The sequence below is a fragment of the Peromyscus californicus genome, unplaced genomic scaffold (genome assembly GCF_007827085.1).
Source record: "Peromyscus californicus insignis strain IS unplaced genomic scaffold, ASM782708v3 Scaffold_9__1_contigs__length_137607984, whole genome shotgun sequence".
In the NCBI taxonomy this organism is placed as follows: domain Eukaryota; kingdom Metazoa; phylum Chordata; class Mammalia; order Rodentia; family Cricetidae; genus Peromyscus; species Peromyscus californicus.
The window spans coordinates 71405260-71428842 of NW_026294617.1; the positions used below are offsets into that span (position 1 = coordinate 71405260).

A 23583-nucleotide genomic window follows, 5' to 3' on the forward strand; every position below is an offset into this window, starting at 1 on the left:
TTTAATTGATGTGAAATACAGCTATCACTTTAAAGAGACTAAGAAGTCTCTTTTTTATCTTGAGCCAAATATGAGTAAACAATTCCATGAGGCCCAGAAACTTTGAATTAAGTAAGCTATAGAAGAAAAAAAAAATGCTTTACCATGGAAGTGGTTACATGAAATTTAATTGCAGAACAAAAAAAGTCATAAATTAAAGTACTTGCCATATAATTTAGTAGGAACGCCCTACTAGGAATTGTTATTTATTTGCAGCACTATTTACCAGACGAGAGAGAACACAGGGTACAACGAAACCCACTACAAGAGTTTTACTAGGGGAGGAAAGCGGGGAATGTGCAGTAGGCCTACCAGAAATGAATGGTGCTGGAGAGAGAGCAGGAACCGGTGGAATCTGCTTTTTTAGCACCCCCACCCCAAGCATTTGCATATGGTTTTATGTAGCTACACCACACATGCGCATAGATTACATGATCACACTTCACAGGGATTACATGGCATAGGACGCAAGGCCCTGGGGTGACTAGACATTTTGCCTTACTGCCAGACAGTGCTACAAATTATAACAGGAATAATTCTTCATTTTTCCCTACTGTTAAGGCAGTAGTTTTCCAACAAGGGGAAGGCTTTAACCCAGTGGAAAGACATACGCATTGAGCACTAAAACCTGTTTCTATTTGTTAGAGACACAGATTATTAGCATTTGGAGAGTACCTGCCAAAATCTGTTTTACAGAGAAAGACTGGTTACTTACAGGAAAGGAGATGGTTCATTAAAGTAGAGAAACCTATCTGCATGGCACTGTGCTAGACCTGGCCAGGCTCCAACAGATTAAGTGGAAGGGGATTACACTGTGGTCTTTATGGGTCATTTACATGCTAAGCATTTTTCTTCATAGGCTGTTTTTCTCCAGACTTCCAGACTTTAGCTGTCGCCTTTCACATGTTAATCTGGAATCTCCTCCTCTATCCTGCCCCCATTCTCCTCACTCAAGCCCTAGTGTTAGAGGTCAGGGTGGTAGCCAACTCTTTAATCCCAGCACTACACTCAAGAGGCATAGGAAGGTGAAGCTCTGTGAGTTCCAGGACAGCCAAGCTACACACAGAACTCCCTCCGCACCCCCAAAATCTAATTGTTAGTCTTTAAATGTCACATTTTATAAGGTAATAAAACAAAATTCCTGTTCTCTAACCAGTTTTTGTAAATGCAAAGCCTTTTTTTTAAATAGAAAGAATTTAGTTTTATGTAAGTGTATTTATTTCTTACCTAAGGAATAACAGATTTTTAATAATCTTTAATTGTAATAAAACAAATCATATACATAGGGCCTTTATCTTTTATAAACCTTCTGGTGACTTTCTCTCTAGCCTTTTACTTATGTCTCTTTTTAAAAAAAAAAAAATCCTTTACTTCATGACAAACTTTACATAAAGGAGGCAAAGGTAGAAAAGGATAGACAGGGGCAGAGGACTAGACAGGTTAGGCTCTCCAGAATTTGCTTTTGGCTCTGACACAATGCTTAAATTTTAATTCAGTTTTTATGCTTTAATATCTTTTTAAATTTTTGATAGTTTCTAGAACTCTATCAACCTTTTATAAGCTATCAATTTTTTTCTTAGATCTTCCTAAATTTTTTTTTTTTTTTTTTTTTTTTTTTTTTTTTTTTTTTTTTTTTTTTTTTTTTGGTTTTTCGAGACAGGGTTTCTCTGTGTAGCTTTGCGCCTTTCCTGGATCTCGCACTGTAGCCCAGGCTGGCCTCGAACTCACAGAGATCCGCCTGCCTCTGCCTCCCGAGTGCTGGGATTAAAGGCGTGCGCCACCACCCGGCGATCTTCCTAAATTTTAATTGAAGCTGATTGCCCATTTATCAATAGACAATAAAGTTCAGGACAATAAGTTTAGTGTGCAAAAAAGAGACGAGGGAATATCAGAAGTTTCCCTGTTTTTAGAATACTTGTAAGTAAAATTAACAAAATTATCAAACAAAACCAGCTAAAGTATCAACTGGCAGTCTTTCTCCCAACATCCCCTCCTTTCTTGAGCTTCAAAGAAGAAAAAACCGAGTTAGTTCTTTTCTGGAGTTAGCTATTGGAGGAATGGCAAGGAACAAAGGCCAAGTGCCATCAACAAGTGATGGGAAAACAAACAAAAACCAACAAATACTCTGAGACAAACAAAAGGACATCCAATAACTAGCTCAAAATAACGCAATAGGTCATCAACCAATCCACATGTCAGAAAAAGCTCACCAGCAGCCACCCAAGGAAGCAACAGGATGGCTGGGCACAAAGTGCCCTATTGGCACTTGGTATCAATGCAGATGACTCCCTTGGCTGGCTCTCTGTGAAAAATAATTTGAAAGATTTTACCTAGTAGTCAAAAGGCAGTTAAGTCAGACAGGGGTGGGCAATGAATAACTATTAAGTTTACTAAGAAGAGTCCAACAAAATTTGCCTCTGGATCCAGAATATTCTAACACTCCTCAATCTGAAAGTACTAATCAACCATATAGCCTTGTGGAATCTTTAACCCAGGTGTAACTTCTCTTCTGTAAACTTCAACTTATGCTTACACAAAAACACACTAACACCATTGCCAGATCCTAAGTTCCTTGAGGACAGGGACACTGGTTTTCCATTCCTCTAAACACTATGCATAGCAGTTTATACAATGGATGCTTATTGGATTGACCCAGGTCACAACTTCTGTTGTGGGATTGTATACCTCTCTACACTAAGGAATTGCTGTTCTGAAACATGGCCTGTGTGTTCCAGTGGCAAATCTGGCTTGATCGCAGAAATGTGTAGTACGATGTTTTGACACAGGAGCTGGATGCTAGGACAAGGGTTGGGTTCAATAGATTTGAGGGGAAAAAATGAAATACATGTGCACAAACACTTCCATGGCATGTATCTCCACTGGGTCCCTACAGCTGCCCTTCTGTGTCCTCTTCCAGTTCTTCCCTTCTACCTTTGTTATTTCTGGCTGTCTTTGTTCTCATCCTTGCCCCTTTGCTGTCTCCTCTCTTTCCTTCTCCTCTTCTCCTTTTCCACACCCCAGCCCTTGAACAGAAGTAGAGTCACATTCCAAAGACCAAGGATCCTTGCTAAAATTGTTCCAGAAGTTACCCATGCTGAAGGACTCTGCACCAGTGAGAATTCCTACAGGAAAGCTTTTATTGCCAGTATTTCTGTCCCATTTTATTTGTATATTTGTTCAAAATCAGTCACTTGCCCCTTAGATGCTGATTTCCATTGCCCTGTGTACAAAGCCTCACAAAATAAGGCTAACCCCACCTTGTCCCATGAGTGCCACCTCTGCCATTTACAAAGCTATCCGGTCAAAACCTTAAGTCCCTCTCTCTGTGGGGGACAATCATTATCCCTACAGGACCCAGGAACACATTATGAATCAATGAGTGTTTATACACAAAAGGATGGGAGACAATGCAATGGCTTCGCCACCAGACATATAGAAGCAAACAGCCAACCCTGAAACAGGTTTATATCCAGGGAACATACTGTCTTTCCAATTCACTGGTCACATCTTCAGCTGATCATTTGCTCTACCTAAGGGGTGAACTGTACTCTGTGCTGGCTCATAGCAGTTGAAAGCAATCACACACAGATTCCATTCATTTTGGGTTTCAGCCAACTTGGTAATAGTTGTGCCTGTGACTATACTGCATTGCCGTTTACTTAGGGGCGTTATTCGCCTCTTTCATAGCCCAGACCCTAATCTAAAGAAATAGATCACACATTCCTTAAAAGGAACCTTGGGACTAAAGGGATGGTTCTGGGGTAAAAGTGCTTGTCCCATGCCTGAAAAGTGATGGGACAGGAATTCAGATCCCAGAAACCTACACCAATGCTGGATGGGTGTGGCAGCCCATCTGTTATTCTAGTCTCAGAAGGGGGGGGGGGGCATGAAGGATCCCCAGAGTAAGTTGGCTAGAAAGACATGACATACTGGGGAGCTCTGGATTTGATTGACAAACTCTGTTTTAATGAATTAGGTGAAGGATGAGTCCCAGAAACCACCTTAGGCTACCACATACATGTGAATCCATACACATACATCCACATTCATGCAAAAACATGAACATTTAGCCGGGCAGTGGTGGTGCACGCCTTTAAACCCAGCACTCGGGAGACAGAGCCAGGCAGATCTCTGTGAGTTCAAGGCCAGCCTGGTCTACAGCGCGAGATCTAGGATGGGCACCAAAGCTACATAGAGAAACCTTGTCTCTAAAAAAAAAAAAAAAAAAAAAAAAAAAAAAAAAAACATACAAAAAACAGACAAAAAGTGAACATTTACACACATAAGCATAAATGAAGACAGAACAAATTTTAAATGGTCTCTTTAGACCTTATGAATAATTAAGTTTTCATGTATACTGTTTGTCATAATGGTAGGAGATGAAATCTGGCAGAAAAAGACAACAGAGAACAGGACTAGAGCAAAACACAGTGGAAATGCCAAATTCCAGAGTAGTTCCATGACAAGGTCCTAGTGCCAGACATTACTACAGAGAGATGTGTAATTCCTCTTAGCTCAAGTTATACTCCCAAAGCCATGCCTGGGCATCTTAGAGCCCAAACTGATAGCACTGAAGGGGCAATAACCCTATTGTCTCCTTCCAACTTTAGGTTATACTACATGTGGGGGGAAAAATATGAAGAGTAGAGGCAAAAGGACCTGACCAACATTATATGACCAAAGTTGGGAAAAATGTGATGTGAGCCCAGTTTTCAGACTCTCATTACAAGTCTCTGCTTGCAGGTATTCAGGGGTACCTATATCCTTCACAAGAGGCTAAAATGCCCACTGAAGATGCGGCAGCCATCAGCTGGGATTGCCTCACTCAGAAATCTGTAACACTAGAATACAAAGTAACCACTAGCTCTAGGGGATAATAGGAAGCAAGGTTATGCCATTGGAAGGATGTTGCTGAGATGTCAGGTCATGGGTTAACCTGGGGGTCTTGAGGCTCCAGGCAGACCGGCAGTAACCACATTTAGTACCCTGGACTGCCAAGCTTGGCAGCAATATTCATTCCTGACACAGGGTGCTATCATCCCACCAGAACATTGGGGCATGTCTGTATTGTTACACAAGATCAGTAAAATGCCCGTTCTCTACAACAGAAGTCTACAAAAGAACAGAGAATCAAAACCAAAACAAACTAAGAGAATCAAGACAGCCTGAGAAATACTTCAAAACACAGACCCAGATTCTCCTTCCCTCAGTATTATTAAAGAAAGCTTTTCATTTAACTTTTCTCACTCTCTTAACACCTCAAATTAACACATTCCTTCTCAATAATTTCCAAGCCTACAGATAGGTCTACATCTATTTTCACACCAGGGTGGTTATTTCAAAGTGCTTCCTGTAGGAGGTGCTGTAATCTCACCAATTGTCCTTAAAGTATCTCAAATAAATCACTTCTATGAAGGCCTTAGATCAATGGTTCTCAAGATGTGGGTCACAATCCATTTGGCAGCCCTCTCTCTCCAAAACTATTTACATTACAATTCATAACAGTAGCAAAATTAAAGTTATGAAGTAGCAACAACAGTAATTTTATGGTTGAGGGTCACCACAACATGAGGAACTATATTACAGGGTCACAGCATTAGGAAGGTTGAGAACCACTGCCTTTGACAGAACCAGCAGCCAAGCCCTTCCATATGAGTTAGCTCCAAAAGGTCTGCATGGATTGGGGTTTCCTGTGTCCTCTTCCAGGGTTTTTGTGTCTGTTATTTTTGGCCTAAACCTCAATCTCTTTGTCCCTAGCTCCTAGGTGCCTACAGCAGCATTGAACATCAAGGGGACCCTTTTACTCCTGGGTCCACCATAGAGATGGAGATTAAACTCCACTCAACTCAATGACTAATCAATGACTAATGCTATTTAGCCTTCTCACCCCAATGTACCCATGTCATGGATGATCAGAACCATGTCACTGGCTCCAGCTCTGTCACAGGAGACACACCTTACTCATCAGGATTCTTGGTAATACCCTCTAGCTATTTCTGATCTGGAGTGAGTTAACCTGGTCCCAGAGCAACTGGCTGCCCTGTAACGCCTCTTCAGATTTTTGCAATGAATGAAACAATCTGTGCACAGTAGTAATAACAACAAGAATGATGATATTAACAAGAACAGCAATACAATAGCTACTTGGTAGTTTCTTGTCAATAATGGGCCAAGGGAAGGAGACTAGGTCTCCACAGAGCAGTGTCTCACTGGGAGTGCCATGTAGTCTGTGCCCAGAGCCTCCATTGCACTGCTGGTATCAGAAGGAGCCCTACAAATCTCTGCTACTCATGTAGTCAGAGTCAACTCCAGAGCCCTGCATGCTGAGGGACAATTTTTTTCTTTGTTATTTAGAAGTTGTTGTTTTGGGGGGTTTTGTTTTGTTTTGTTTTACATAGCAACCAGAGTTTCCCCTCCCTCTTTCCTACTCTCTCCCTTCCCACCTCCCCCTCACCCCCCATCCACTTCTCAGAAAGGGTAAGGCCTTCCATGGGGAGTCAATAAAGTCTGGCATATTTAGTTAAGGCAGGACCAAGCCCCTCCCCCAAGCATCAAGACTGAGCAAGGTATCCCTCAATAGGGAATGGGCTCCAAAAAGTCAGTTCATGAACTAGGCATAAATGCTGGTTCCACTGACGGGGGCCCTATAAACTGTCCAAGCCACACAACTGTCATCCACATTCAGAGGGCCTAGTTCGGTCCCATGCAGGTTCCCCAGCTGTCAGTCGAGAGTCTGTGAGTCTGTCTCTGTGTGTTTCCCCATCATGATCTTGACCCCTCCTTGTTCATACAATCCCTTCTCACTCTCTTTGACTGGACTCCAGGAGCTCAGCCCAGTGCTTAGCTGTGGATCTCTGAATCTACTTGAGGGACAATTTTTTTTTTCTAAGACAAGGTTTCTCTGTGTAACTTTGGAGCTTGTCCTAGAACTCACTCTATAGACCAGGCTATCGTCGAACTCACAGAGATCCACCTGCCTCTGCCTCCCAAGTGCTGAGATTAAAGGTCTGCACCACCACTGCCTGGAATGAGGGACAATTCTTAAATTCCATTTAAAATAAATGAATAAATAAAATAAAAGATCTGTACAGACATCCCCTAGAACTGGCTGCACCTAAGGAAATGAGCTTTTCCCAAGACATTTATTTACTTATTTAACTTTATTTTTTGATACAACTATATCCTGTTTCTGCCTCAATAGTCTCCCAAAGAGAGGAAAAGGGAGCCAGATTTCGGAGGTATATAATGAGTTTGACTATAAGTCCAGCAGATCTGAAAGCACCTGAAATTCTTCTTGGAATAAGTGGTCAAAGGGCTGTGAAATTCTCAGGACTTGCCATCCTAAATCCACTGTAGGGCCTATGAGGCTCTGTGTTTGTCTCCCTAATGGAGGGTGCCAGCTTCCATCAATGCTGGCTTTAGCAGCTCCTTCACACAGAAGTACTCCAGCAGTTATGTGTGTGGGGACATGTGTGTTGATTTGACTATTACATTAATCTAGCACAACTATCAGAAACCGAATCCGCTCCTGCAGGCATAGAACAGACCATGTAAATATTTACATACAAATGAGCATGTAAACTTCTGAGAGCCATCTTTTATGGGGCGAGCTAGTAGCAAACAGACCATCTAGAGACAGCAGCCAGGATTGTGAATACTCTGGAGACCTCACCATGTGAGAAAAAGTTAATAATAACAGAAACCAGAGACAAAGATTAAAACATTAGAGATGGTGTCACTGGTCATTGTTCTAAAGCCACATACAAGAAGGATTTAAGCACTGATTTAACTGTTCCAGTGGCAGAACTGAAATCAAGAAGTAGAGGTCCCCTGCAGGTTGCAGCTCTAAGTACACCAATATGTCCCAGGGCTGGAGCTACCCAGTGTGGATAGGCTGCCCCCTAGGAAGAACTTCTTTCATCTGATGGAATGACCCAGCAGAGACTGTGAGCCAAGAGGGGCTCGCACAGGACAAGAGGTTGAGCCCACAATTCTGTCAACTAATGTCACGTGAGAATGTTACAAGTTTATTTTTCTCACCCACAGAAAGATGTCTGAGTTCCATGAGACCCCAAACAAAAACTATGAGATGAGGAAAATCTTTAGTTAAAATATCTTCAATGAATAAAACTGTAAGTTAGAAAGAGACAAATTAGAGTGCAGCCACCATCCCTCACCTTTTCTGAAGCGCCATTCCCTCTTCTTGTAAAACTCCTATTATTAACATTCTTGTCTGGGGCACAAACCAGCTAAGAAAGCGGCTCCCCTATGACTGCCTCGGCCTTAATACTGACCTAATGCTTCCATATTTTGAAAGAGGGTGCACCAAGAGAGGTGGGATAGTCTAATGGGAGGGCTTTCGACACAGTATCATTTGAAGGAGAAAGTCTTCCCAGGCATCCTCCAACTAGTCAACACTGGCTGCCATAGTGTTACCAGAGGGAATGGGCATTGGATTCAGGGGAAGAAATCTGGGCTTAGTCCTAATTCTACCTCATACTGTCTATGGGACCTTGGTCAGTTCATTAGTTTCTCTGAACTTTATTTCGCTCATTTTAATAACAGAGTTACTCACAATGTCTCATACAGGGCCAAATGAGACTCTGAAAAAGAAAATGCGTTTTAAAATGTACAATGCTAAGTACATAGCATATTGTAGTGATTATTATTGGGCCTAAGTGGGAATACAAAGCAAAATAAGATGGAGTCTGTCTTCAGGAGCTATGGTGCAGCTCAGTGTAAAGTGCATGCTTACCATACACAAGGCCCTGGCTTCTATCTCCAGTCAAGAAAGAGAGGGGAGAGGGGAGGAGGAAATCAATAGAGGATAGGAGGGGAGGGGAGGAAAGGGGAGGAGAAGGGAGGGGAGGGAAGGGAAGGGAAGGAAGAATTTGTTTTCAGACAGTTCACTACTGTGCAACTGGTAAGAGGAGCTCCTTTTCCTCATTTCCCCCCTTTAATAGAAATAAACAAAAGACCACAAAGAATGGAAAAGATAGCCCTGGCTTAGAGAAGGGACTGAGTCAAACCTTAACCACACTGGATCCCTGCCCAGAGCCCCACTACCCTCGGGCTTGTGGTGTTCTCTTGACTCCATCTCTCAGGTAACCCAGACCTTTGAACTCACCACCTTTCACAACCATTTCAGGCACAGAGCTCATCCTCTACCTCCTCCCTTCCTGTTCCTGCTTCAGCGAGAGAGAGATGGCTCCCTGAAATGAAAAACCAGCCCGACCAATTCAGACTGCTAAGCCCTTAAGCTTCCTGATTGCCAATGAAGGGCTTCATAATTATATTGCATAGAACTGAGTCAGAGCAAATTAAACTGATTTCCACAGTGAGGGGTGTCCTCTCTCTTCATGAATGGCATAGCACTACCAAAGGAATCAGCTACACTGCAGGACTAAGGAGTTAGCTGAGATTCAAGAGCATATTTCCAGACAAGAAAAAAAGTACTAAAAATTCGATCTCATGGTTACTGTCTGTCTGTCTTTCTGCTCATTGTTCTGCTATAGATTAAATCAGAAGTGAACAAACTTTTTTTTTTTTTTTTGGTTTTTTTCGAGACAGGGTTTCTCTGTGTAGCTTTGTGCCTTTCCTGGAACTCACTTGGTAGCCCAGGCTGGCCTTGAACTCACAGAGATCCGCCTGGCTCTGCCTCCCAAGTGCTGGGATTAAAGGCGTGCGCCACCACCGCCCGGCACAAACTTTTTTGTAAAGACCAAACTGATAATCCTAGGTATCTGGGAGTCAAAGAATAGCACATAGGCACCCCTATGCAACAAGACAGAAATCTTCACAATTTTTGGCAAAATCTAAAACATGTAATAACTAGGTGAAAAAAATTGTAACAAATCTGACAATAATAAAAACAAAATTCTTGAAGAGGTAACACTTCATTTGATTGGAATTCAAAGTTATTGTCCTCAGTTACCAAACTCTTACAAAATTCCATGCAATAATGCCGATGTATAATTTTTGAACATTCCATTTGAATATTTCTATTTGAATGTCTTTTCACATAGATATTGCCAAGCACTGATTACAAAAATAAATGAATTTTAGTTAAGCATGCTCCTCACTTGGAAGACAATTACTAGTTTTCTATTACATAGATCTCTTTGCTTTATAACATGTCATTACCATGACCACAACCCACTTCTAGTTGAAGGCTGGAGGAAATCTTTAATTACATATCTCAAAGGACTTTAAAATATGGAAACCTCCTTTACACTTGTACCAAAAAAAAATGATGCCAGAGCTATACTTTGAGTTCAGAAAATATATTAACCACAACTTTATGTGGGAATTAAAGGTCCTACTTATTTTATTTTATTCTATTTTTGAGACAGGGACTCATGTAGCACAGGCTGGCCTTGAACTCACTATGCAGCCAAGGACAACCTTGAACTTCTGATCCTCCTACTCCCCACCTCTGGAGTGTTGTGATTACAGGAGTAACTGCCATCCCAGAGTGTGTGGTTCTAGGAATCTAACCCAGTACCCTAATAAGCAGGTACATCTCCAGCCTCCCACTTTAACTTAACAGCACAGGAGTTTTATGAAGCACTATAAAGTGTAGTATAAAGACATTTCATGTGCTCCAAGGAAACATTGAAAGGCTGTAACCACAATGCCTCATCAACATGACTGTCTCAACAATGCAAACCGTGATAGACATGCTACAGAAGGGGGAAAGTCACAGGGCCTCAACTTTAGGCAAAGAATTAAAAGTAACTGGGGAATGCTGAGACTGGGAGAAATGGGAGAAATGGTCTTTCTCACTTAGGAGTGCAGAGCCAAGAAAGCCATCCAGAGGCCTTGGTGGTGGTGGTGGTGGTGGTGGTGGTGGTGGTGGTGGTGGCAGCAGTGGGGACACTTTTGGATGTGCCTATCATCATGATCATCTTCATTGATGACTGGTGTTTGTTGAACGTCTATGAACAGAGCTCTGTGTCACAATTCTCTTTAGACAGTTCCAGACTGTGTAACACAACTGCACTAATGCTTTCTTTAAAGGAAGCATAGGCCACAGAGGATTGATGCTGATCTCAGTCCTGCCTATTTGTGTGTCACTGTCACTGAGCTGTTAGGGTCAAAGCTAGAGGTCTCAAAAACTCGTCTTGGCTACCCATTTTTTTTTTTTCAAGACAGGGTTTCTCTGTGTAGTTTTGGTGCCTGTCCTGGATCTCACTCTGGCCTTGAACTCACAGAGATCTGCTTGGCTCTGCCTCCCGAGTGTTGAGATTAAAAGCTTGTGCCACCGCTACTGGTCTGGCTACCCATTTTTAATATGCCAATTAAAGAGACAAATTTAATAAACAATTAAGATAGTGAAAAGCAGAGAAAGGATATTTATTTTCATGGCCATACTAACAAGAGAAACAAATAAAGAGGTCAACAAGCCCTCCAACTCCTTCTTTGGGATCCTGGCACGAGTCTTAGGTTTAAGTAGAGGTCAAGAGGTATGCACAAGTAAACAATACCAGACAAGTTTTGGTCCCCCTGGTCATTGTCTCTATTCAGCCTCTCCTACAAGGTTGGGTGGTAAGTTGTCAGAACTGTGAAATCTCATTTCAAGAGACAAGCTCCCTAGGGCCCTAGCCTTCTTCTCTCCCACCATGAGATTCCTGGGAAAATCCCAAGTCTTTGGAGACCATTATTTCAATAGCCTCACAGCCAGGAGGACACAAGTGTCTCCCTTTAGAACAGCTTTGCTCCTGCCCAGATGCTTATATCATTACGATACAATGTGGGCCTCTGTTTCCTCATTATAAACAAATCAGATTTGACAGTGCTTCCAAGCTGTTTACTTACAGAATCCAATCCTCAAGATAAGCCTGTAACTTCGTAAGACAAGTGCAAATGAACTGAGTAGTTAGAAGCAGCAGAACTTCTCTCCAGATTCACTCACAATAGCCCCTGGCAGGAGCCAAGAACACAATCTGGAGGCCACTGGTTTAGAGCTAGGCAGTGCTGGTCTCTTATAGAAGTCCTCTGTAGGCTGGATTTCTCTGTAGGGAAGAGAGAGGTCATCTCTACTTCCCCCTTAGTTTTTATGTGAGCTCCTCCAATGGATGCAAGAAGGAAGCTTTTGCTGATTTTAAATGAACATGAGGATATTTACAAGAGAGTTAAGCTCAAAGAGATGATCAAAGCATGGTGTTTTTAAACTCTACAGATGGAACAATGTATTCATAAGTGCAGGACAGTATAGATGAACATCTGGACAAGGATGGTTATATGTAGGGGTGTTGCTAAGATATAACAGGGAAGGGTAATACAAGGGAGTGGAAGATGGGGGTTACTTCACCAAACTAGTTATTTGGGTTCCTTGCAGGCCCAGTAACCAGTTTCCGGTGATCAAAGCTATTTTCATGTGTTGGTGTGTAAAGGACAGGCTTCCCCAATGCATGCTAATGATTTGCTGCAGCCCCAAATCACAAGGTAAATGGCCCTTTCTGAGACTACCCTCAAGTGATTTTTAGCTTGCAATAACCAATATACCAACTGGCCATATTTTGAAATAGTTTGTCCTTAATTTCATCACCTCCAAGCTCAGTTCTGAGAAAGACCAAAGAACAGCTCGAGGGATGTTTCCTGGGTGAAACTGGAGACTGGGAGGAGAAGGAAACACATTTCAGAGAAGACTCTCTATTGCGTTAGACATAAGGAGATGGGCCTCTGGGCTCAGAACAGAGACTATTTTAACTGGGAGCTGGGAGTTCTGATGCTCTGCTGGTTAGTTTTTGTCAACTTGATACAAACTAGAGTCACCTAAGAAGAGGAAACCTCAACTGAGGAGCTGCCTCTATCAGATTGGCCTGTGGACAAGTGTGCGGGGGCATTTTCTTGATTAGTGATGGATGTGGGAGGGCCCATCCTACTGTGAGCAGTGCCCTATTGTCAGCAGGTATTCCTTATGGTACAAGAAAGCCAGGCTGAGCAAGCCATGGGGAACAAAGTAATAAGCAGCATTCCTCGTGGCGCATCTGCCTTGCTTCTTGTCTCTAGGTTCCTGACTTGACCTCCTGCCCTGACTTCTCTTTATAATAATATAATAATAAGCACTTTCTTCCTCCAGTCGGTCTTGGCCACTGTTTTATCACAGCAACAGAAAGCAAACCAGAACAGAAGGGGAAATGGAGTCCGATGATGACCACCCAGACACAGAAAGGTCCCCCTCTTTCCAAAACCACAGATCCTCATCCGGATCCCTGAGGTCTGTCACACAAGAAACAAGAGAGTTATTGTAGAGTCTGCAACATGCCCCACAGTGATTGTGGCTGGCCATCAACACACTTCCTTGACACTTGTCACATACACACCTGACAAGACAATCAGGTGCCACATACTTTGAGCTTTGTTGTCACAAGCCCAATAAGAGGGAGGTGGGGTTCAAAACACAGGGACTTGATACACTAGACAACCGTCCCCAGGTTTTCCAAACAGTAGGCAACATAAATCCACAGGGAAGCAGGACTGCCCCATGGAGCTATGTGAGACTCAACAGTGCACTGTAAGGTCCTTAATTCAGGAGGAACCAGAAGCCTTCAAGCTGTCACCCTGTCTTTAGTCTAAAATGTCACTAATCCCCTGTAACACTCCTGCATTCTTGCGAGTGTGTGGGTGGAACAGCTATTATCCCTATTACATCGGGGAATGACGGCCAAGAAAGACTCAGTCATAAAGGCTGACATGAGAAAAGACAGAAGAGAAGAGCAAGGTACTAGAAATGAGGAAGAGACAACCTCAACTCAGTCTCCATGTCCCCAGGGAAGGCCCCTCTGACTGGGACCCAGATTTTTCCCCCTGGCTGCCACAGTTCTGAACGTGGTCCAGAGCACTGGGGAAGCCACTTGCCATTTTCAGACCAAAAGGTCCGCAAGGACATGGGTCCTGTCTACCTGGGCATAGCATGTCCCAATGCCACATGTTTACAGAAAAGTAAAAGGTAGAGCCTGAACAGGGTGGGCAAGAGGCTAAGAAGCACACACAGTTAAATACCTTGCTCCTGAGAACCAAGAGGCCACGTATGAGCAATGTTCTAGACATTGACACTGCAAGATGTTTTCTTTTCAGTCGGCAACAGAGGCTAAAAGTGAGCAAATATGTACTAAAGTAGGGCCGTGGGGGAGATGCTAAGAAGGAAGACAGAGCAGAGGAAGAGGACAGAAGAGGAAGAGGTGGTGACTATTTCCTACAAAGTGGGCAGGACACCCGATAACCCAGTCATCTGAACAAAATGAACCTTTAAATTACATGGCTCTTCTGAGGCAACAGCATTCCGGAGAGTGGGAAGAGCAAGCAGAGGGGCCTAAAGTTAGGATATCCCAACTTACTGGTTTGCCTTTTCATTTTTTTTTCCTAGTTTATTCTTTTCTGAAGTATGTAGAGGCAGAGCCCTTAGGAAGCCACAGCTCAGAAGGAAAGAGAGTCGAGGTGACGGCCAGATAGTGGCAGCACACAGCAAATGTTGCACAAGAAGTAACAACATCGTGCAGGAAGACACAGCCAGGAGGTTTGCAAACAAATGGACAGTGGGGTGCACATCCTCGAGCAGCAAGGCAGAGATCCCTGGGCCCCTTGCCTGCATCATGAAGCACAGTTATTGTTCCATCTGGAGAATTTTGGCAGGCTTAGTAACGATAATAACAGTAACAGCTATCGTGTATTAAGTAGCCATCTATTGAGGGTCACACTAAGACTTCCATATTCTGAGCTGGGGTGTAGCTCAGTCTCTAGAGCACTTGCCTCCCATAAACCTGGGTGCTAGTCTCATTGCTGTATGAACTGGGCACGGTAGTACATCCCAGCACTCAGGAAATGGAGGCAGGGGATCAGACGTTCACACAGCAAGCTCAAAGCCAGCCTATACTACATAAGACCCAGTCTTAAAAATTATGTATGAAAAGCAGCTAATAAGGTTTAATACCTACTATGTTCCAACCCATTTTGCTAACTTGCTTGCTTGGTTTGAACGGCTAGAGAGGTTCAGCCCTGGGCTTTGTGCATGTTAGGCATGTTCTCTACCATTGAGCTACATCCTTAGTATTTATCATCATGACAACTCCAAACTGCAGAAGTGATAAGAGACCCTCCAAAAGGGTCTTCTGCTCACAACTAAAGGAAGGGAACTGAGTGTGTGATAGGAAGAGAGGACGTAGATGTGAGATCTATGGTAAGTCTAGAGCCAAAAGACTGGTCTACCATTGTGATCTGCATTATTTCATACACTCTGGGAAAACTTTGGCAGAGAGACACAACCATGTGACCAAGATACCATAGCAAAAGCAAGCAAAAGCTGGATTCTGAAAGGAAGACACCACAGGAAGCTGAAGCTACTGATCTGGAGCTAAGGACTTGTGCAAGGAGTTCCTTCTAGGTGACGGGAAACAATGGGATGATGGAGTTCCAGATGAATCAGCAAGTGTAGAGTGAGGAGGTGGCAAACATCTACATTTGCATGGGTTGTCTACATTTGCATGTCGTGTCTACAGCAGGACTTAGCCTTGCCTGCTCGATGAGTGAGTCCTTCCAGTTCAGTGAGTTTGAATATAGGAGCAGAAGCTAGTGCTTTGGACTCCAGAGGAGTCTTCTTCCCCCTACAGTATGGTTCACGTGCTTTACATCATAAATGTTTTTCACTGAATGTGTTATTTGCATTTGCCCACAACAGAAACCCATGGCACTTTGGATGGATTAGAAATGACCATTCAAAACCACAATTCCCACTGAATGAATGACAGGAAATGCACTGTGGTCCCCTGCTCTGCTGGTCAACCTGGCCACCTCCTCTTCTGCAAGATGTTCTGCTCTCAAAGGACTTATCTGTGGAGTTAGGTGGCTAACTATGTGTTATAAGAGGCCAAATTATGACAAAAGTAAAAATGCAGCTTTAAAAACACCCACTATCCATGACCCACATCCTCAAGACTCAAATTGATGGCAAAGACTACGAAGTCCCTCTATTATATCTCAGACAAGGCAAGCAGGGCAGCATCTCCCCTCTGTGGGTGGCTAATGTATTAAATAATAATAATCTCTGCTCATAAAACTACTGAACTCCTGACATACTCGACCAGCGGAAGCTGAAATAACCAAAGCAGTATGCCTGAGCAACTCAGCATCTCTGGTACCTAGTGAATTTTCAGAACACTGACAATGGCTAGATAATCTCAGCAGAGAAGGGTCCATGCTCTCTGTGCCAGACCTAGACCAGACAGTTTCAACCGTGAGCACACAGGTTCCCTGCAACAATCCCAGGCAATCGGGATTTCCATTCATATCTGCCTAACCCTCAGATGCATGTCCTCTCTACCTTGGACTAGATTACTAAATGTGACTACAGAATAGTATACACCATAGACAGACTCCCAGGAAAACATACTTGTGTTGGAGAATTCAGATTTGCTTAGGACAGGATCTCACTATGCATCCCAGGCCATCCTTAAATTCACAGTCCTTCTGCCTCCATTGAATTCTGAGATTACAAGCATGTGCTAGTCACATCCATCATCAGCAAGTTAGATTCTAACTGTAGCTTTAGTGTTGACTTTTGTGTAATCCTATATGATCTTGTAAAAAAAAAATTGTGTTTTTTTTTTCTTACCAGATTAAACTTTTTTGTCAGAGATAAGTAAATTACTGAATGAAGCCTATAGGACTCAAGGTATAGAGTTCTGGTCCTTTCAAGCCATAGCTCAACCTTCACATACTCATTTTCCATAGCTGATCTTATGGCACAGGGTCATGCTCTGAACTCCTGTGTAAGCTGACTACCAGTCTCTCTCCTTGCAGACTGCCATGCTGCACAGAGAAATGGAGATAGGTACTCACACAGGCAGACAGGCGACTGCTGGGTTTGTCCGGCCCTATAGCATGTCAAAACAAAATTCTGCCTGGCCCTCAAACCCACGAAGCTCTGAACTGTAGCCAACTCCCCCTCTGCTCCTAGTACAGGAAGGTGCAAGAAACATGATTCTTTTCCTGCAGGGTAACTGTGGCCACGTGGATCATTTATGACCACAACAAAGGAGCTGGGATTTAAAGGCTATGCGTAGGCAGGACTCTGATGGCAAAGGAGTGTGGTAATTAAGCCAAGTCATAGCTGAGGCACACACAAGGATATGAGGCTCTTGGAGGGTTGGAATTAGGAGCAGAGTAGAGGGGAAGCACTTGTCCAGGCTTGTCCCACTGTAGGAGAAGAGCATGATGATGAAATTCCACTTGTATTCCAACCATGACCTCCAGCTCTCCCAAAACCTCTTCCCAGAAGCCTCTCTTCCCCTGAAAGGTCTGACTCCCTCACTAAACATTTGACATAAGGATAAATGAACAAATAAAAGAATGAACCAGGGAAGGGGAAGAAAAAGAGAACTCCTTCCTGGCCCCAGCCCCACTCTTCTTCCCTGTTTTTTTCCTATGCCAAGGGTGTGTTAGGTGGGCCTGACCAAGTGGGTGTATCGCTCAAGCATTAATTGAACTTACTTATGGGACCAGGCAACAAGTCACAGAGAATCTGGGACAGTGTCCTTCCCCAGTCCTACATAAAATCCACCAGAGCCCCTAGGCCATCCTCAGTGGCCTCTGATCTCTAATCCACTGGCTGAACTTTGCTGGCAAAAGCAACAGATTATTCTCCTTACACAGCCAAGATAACTTTGCAAATGGCTTGCTCCTGGTATTCACTCCTTTTTTCTTATTTTCTTTTTCCCTTGTTTTTTTCCCCCTTTTTTCTTTTCCTGGCAGGGTCTTGTTATTTTAACTTAAGCTGACCTTGAACTTGCTATGTAGCCCAGGCTGGCCTTGAACTCCTCACCTTCCTCCTGCCCCACATCCCCACCCACAAGTGATGAAACAATAGGTTAACAAGTATGTCCTACCATACTCATCCTGTTCACCTGCTTTTCTCTCTGTGTTCTCTTGGGTCCCTGGATTCAGCATCCTGTTAAACTGAACAGCCAAGAGAATGAGACATAGACATGAGCTTGGAACAGCAACCAGTTGCTCTTCTGGAAGCCATAGGACTAATATCTGCCAAGGATGGCTTGGACATCAACCTACTTGCATCAGGAGCAGAGTAAGATGAACTCTGGAGGGTCTACAACAGCAGTTCTCACCCTTTTGGGGGTTGCCTAAGACCATCAGAAAACACAAATACTTACATTACAATTTATAACAGTAGCAAAACTACAGTTATGAAGTATCAATGAAAACAATTTTATGTTGGGGGTCACCACACACGAGGAACTGTATTAAAAGGTCACAGCATTAGGAAGGTCGAGAACCACTGGTCTATGAGTTTGATTCTCCCCTAGCACTGCCTCAACTTGCCTGCTCCAGAACTGCCTGGCACACATCGCAGCATCACAGATGAAGCCAGCCTCCTGTTCGGGACACCTCTGAGCCCTGTACTATATCTCAGGAATGGCCTCCCAGATGGCCGAGGAGAGTGGACGTACAGCTCTTTCTAAGGAGCAAATGCAGTCTCCTGTCCCTTCCGTATTATGTAAGGTCTTTATACCAGCTGCCATCCCCTGGACCTCTTGAAATCATCGTGGCCCAGCAAGGGTCCTGCTTCCAACCTCTCTTTGAAAAATTGAACCATGACACACTAGTGTCTTTGCCACATTCATAATGAAACTGAGTCTGAACCTTGAGGGAAACCTTGCAGTTTCTGAGCTGCAAGCTCTCTGGTGTACTAGGGTGATGCGCAAGGAAAGGTTATAGGGAAAACAGAATATCTAACTGCTTTATATCCATCAGCAAGTGGGAGAGCACAGGCTTCCGCACATCACATACCCCAAGTCCATTCGAATATGGCTGACAGCAGAGGTTCCAGGGAGCAAGGAAAACACTCATCAAGTGAAACCCTAATAACACCTAAACTATGGTGGAAACTTCACAGATTACAAAGCGTATTTACCCCTACCCATTTTCCTCCACTCCAACTTTACCTCAGGATATATGCATTCCTTTGATCAACAAATCTTTATCAGATGCCTATTACCAGAAGTGCTTTGGTAGCTGCTGAGTTACAAGTTGTGCAAGACCCTGGGAGGCAAAAAACAACAGAGGTAACTCCATATCCCTGACCTTTGCTCTGCCTCTCAGCAGCTCAACCAGGCAGGTTTTGCCTGTTGTCATCCTCAAGCCAGGGCATTCAAGCTTATCATCCCTTCCCATCTTGAAACAACTCTAAACAGTTGGCCTTTACTCAAAAAGTAAAAGATAGAGTTTCCATATGACCCAGCAACTCCATTCCTAGATGAAGATGAAAAAATAACAAAACCATAGAACTACACAAAAAAATACCTGATTGTTCATGGTATCATGATTCATAAGAGTCCAAAAGCTGAGCCATCCCAAATGCCCATCAAAAGATGAGTAAATAAACAAAATATGGTTCATTTATATCCTAAAAGTATTAACTTGGACATAGAAATGAATTATTAATATATGCTATAAAATGAATAAACCTTGAAAACATTATGCTAAGTGAAAGAAGCCAGTCAAACAGTGGAATGTTCTATAACTCCATTTACATGAAAGGATCAGAATAGGCAAATCTAGAGAGACCCAAAGTTTTAGCACCTCGCAGGGATAGCAACAGAGAAGAATAAGAGATGAATAGTGGTGGGCACAGGATTTCTTTTGGGGTACAAAAATTTTCTAAAATTGGGGGCTAGAAAGATGACTCTGATGGTTAAGAGCGCACACTGTTTTTGTAAAGGACCAGAGCTTAATTCCAAGCACAACTCCAGCTCCAAACAAAGCTTTCAACATCTTCTGCCAGTCTCCAGGAGCACTTGCCCTCATGTGTGCATATCCCTACACGCATACACATAATTTCAAATTAAAATCTTTTTTATAAAGTATCTTAAAATTGGATTATGGTAATAGCTGTACAACATTAAATGGTGTTGAATTATACACTTTCAGTGGTAAACTGTATGCTTTATAAATTATTTCAAAGCTTTTTTTTTTTTTAAAGATGTCTCATTATGCCACTGAGGCTGGTCTCAAACTCCTAGCAGTCTTCCTGCCCCAGCCTTCTAAGTGCAAGGATTACAGGCATGAATCACCATTATAAACTGCAAGTATAAACCTTTTTCCATTAGGAAAAAGGAACCAGGCTAAACATAGTGGTCCAGAACTGTATCTCTGGGACTTAAGAGGCAAAATCAGAGAATCACTGTTAATCCAAGCCCAGCCTGGCCAATAAAGGAAGTTCTAAGTCAGTTTGTTTAACAGTGAGAACCTATCTGTAGAATCCACAAAAACAAAAACAGGAGAATTGCCATGAGTTTAAGGCTGCCCTTGTGACATATTGTATTTCCTCACAGCCTGGGCTACAGAGTCAACAACAAGAAAAATTAACAAATAAACAAACAAAAACCAAAACACCTCAGAAACCTTTCTGATTAGAAAGATCCAAATGTTGCCATCTTAAAGACATCTGTTTGGGTCTGTAGCATTACTAGCCATGTTTTAGGAAATAAAAATCCTGTGGGCCAAGCTCAGCAACAGCTTCAGATACTTAGTAGCACATTTCAATTGGGTGTATGATAGAGCATAAGGTATTGGGGAAGAGAGAGAAGAGATGCTCTTAGAACAGAGTCCAGTGGTTTAAGAGGCACAGAGACAAGCTGGGGTAAAGATCTCAGCTCTAGAAACACTGTACTCCAGAACTCCCAGGTTTCCTCCTTTGGGCTCAGAGCTTACTCTCGGACAAGGCTAAGATATTGCTGAGGCCAACGTTACCTTAAAAATCCCCTGACTCCTACAGATATTATTTAGGGAAATGGCCTATAATTAGAAATGTAGTTCATTGAAAAGAAAGACTTAAAATGGCAATTTATTTATGTAATGATAATAAATGACCTTTGATTATCAAGAAATCTCAAAAGAGTCTATTAATTAGTCCTCTCTGGAGGGTGTTCATTTGCCCCATCTGTAGCTTTATGCTCCTGCTGAATGCCAAAGGGGTAGCAGGAATGAAGTGCCTACCTAACATTGATTGCACCGGGAGCCTTCCCTTGTAACCCAAATAGCCATGTTTGGGATTCTGTGGGCTTTATCTGATTAAAGAGGCACCCAACATTTCATCAGAAGAAAGAGGTCTGAGAAGTGTGTGATAATCATCTCTGATGATTTGGCCAAAATACAGCAGCGGATCTTCCTGAAAACTCCATTAACTCAGACTCAAACCTGTCAGGTCCAACAGGCATATCTTTATCCAAGGTAAATGAACACCAAAGACTTGCAATAGGGTCAAGAGTCATACAGAGGGATGATGGATGGCTTATCCGGTTAAGATCCTTGCCAGCTGACAATGCAAATCTGATGACCTGAGTTCATCTGGAGAGGCCACGGAAAGGAAGGAGAGGAGAGAGTCCACAAAGTTGTCTCTGGCCTGCGCATGCATACTGCTGCAAACACACTGTGGTACGCATGTGTGGGTGAGTGTGCACACACACATAATAATAATAATAATAATAATAATAATAATAATAATAATAAATACTTTTCTGAATTCTCCTTTTTAGTTTTCTTAAAAGAAAAACAATTAATGGGCAAGTAGAAATTTCACCTCATTTCACACCGTTCTTCAGGACTGTCAATAGTAAACGCAAAAAGGTGCATTTTCTATGTAGATTTCTTTTTTTTTTCTTTTTTTAAATTCATTTTACATACCAACCACCGTTCCCTCTCCCCTCCTCCCACTCCTTCCCCACCTCCCCCAGTCCACCCCTATCCACTCCTCAGGACCATTCCTCAAAAGGGTAAGGCCTCCCATGGGGAATCAACAATGCCTGGCAAGTTCAGTTGAGGCAGGATAAAGCCTGCCCCCTCGCCCCATCAAGGCTGAGCAAGGCATCCCACCATATGCAATGGACTTCAAAAAGCCAGCTCATGCACCAAGGATAGATCCTGGTCTCACTGCCAGGGGTCCCACAAACAGACCAGGCAACAACACTGTTGCCTAAATTTGGTCCCAATGCAGGCTCCCCAGCTGTTGGTCTAGTGTCTATGTGCTCCCACAAATTCAGGCCATCTGTCTCTGTGGGTTTCCCCATCATGATCTTGACCACCCCTTGCTCATGTAATCCCTCTTCCCTCTCTTCGACTGGACTCCTGTAGCTAGGCCTGGTGCTTGGATGTGGGTATCTGCATCTGCTTCCATCAGTTACTGGTTGAAGGTTCTATGATGATAGTCAAGGTATTCACCAATCTGATTACAGGGGAAGGCCAGTTCAGGCACCCTCTTCACTATTGCTAGGGGTCTTCGCTAGGATCAAATGACTCTGAGATATCATCTTACAACCATCAGAATGGCTAAAATAAAAAAAAAATAAAATTAAAAAAAAAAACCAAAACACTGACCACAGCCTATGTTGGAGAGGATGTAGAATAAAGGGAACACTCCTCCACTGCTGGTGCGAGTGCAAACTTGTACAGCCACTTTGGAAATCAGTATGGTGACTTCTCAAAAAATTGGGAATCAATCTACCTCAATACCCAGCAATACCACTCTTGGGCATATACCCAAAGGATGCTCAGTCGTATCACAAGGACACATGCTCAACTATGTTCATAGCAGCATTATTTGTAATAGCCAGAACCTGGAAACAACCTAGATGCCCCTCAACTGAAGAATGGATAAAGAAAATGTGGTACATTTACACAATGGAGTATTACTCAGCTGTAAAAAAACAATGACATCAGGAAATTTGCAGGCAAATGGATGGAACTAGAAAATACCATCCTAAGAGAGGTAACCCAGACTCAGAAAGACAAACATGGTATATACTCACTCACAAGTGGATACTAGATGTAAAGCAAAGGATAACCAGAGTACAACCCAGAGCTCCAGAGAAGCTAGGAAACAAGGAGGACCCTAAGAGGAACACATGGATTGCCCTGGGAAGGGGAAAGAAATGAGATCTTCTGGATAAACAGGGAGTGTGGGGGGGGTGGTAAATAGGAGGGGATGAAGGATGAGAACACAAGGGAATGGGATGGTTGAGCTTGGGGAGGGATGGAGTGGAAGAGCAATGAAAGAGATATCTTGATAGAGGGAGACATTGTAGTATTAGGGAGAAACCTGATGCTAGGGAAATTCCCAGGAATTCTGTGTAGATTTCTACACCTAATAATCATCTGTCTTGTCTCTCTAAAGAGAATGCATATGCCTCCTTTTCGGCACTGGAGGAACAATGGAAATCAAATAATAGATGTTGGATTGGCTAAGGAAATTCTCTTTTCAATGCTAGATGCCTTCACAAGATGTCGTTAGTGAGTTATTTTGTTCTTTTTCGCTTTAGTCTGTGAGGGAAACTATTTCTCTCCTAGAGGAACGGGAAGCAAAACAGGTCTGTGAGCAAGGGCTTTGGAATGAAGAAGACATGGGTTCAGACCCTAGCTAAGAGAGCTGTAAGCAGCACAGCCTTGAACACATTATTTATCCTTCTCTCGCCCTTCCTTAGTTCCCTTGTTTAGAAAACGAAGATAATATTCCCTCCTCCGTGCCTTATTTTG

General features: G+C 43.0%; 1 protein-coding gene across 4 annotated transcripts in view; it reads left to right on the forward strand.

Annotated features, from left to right (window-relative positions):
• Rptn (repetin) overlaps nucleotides 1-23583 on the forward strand; it is a 38940-nt gene that overhangs the window by 5421 nt on the left and 9936 nt on the right. Inside the window, exon 4 of one of the 4 annotated variants that reach the window (XR_008216320.1) lies at nucleotides 17983-19974. The exons of the other annotated variants lie outside the window; for them this stretch is intronic. The gene's annotated coding sequence lies outside the window, so the exon portion shown is untranslated. Of the gene's footprint in view, nucleotides 1-17982; nucleotides 19975-23583 lie in introns of those variants that run through there. 4 annotated transcript variants of the gene reach the window in all.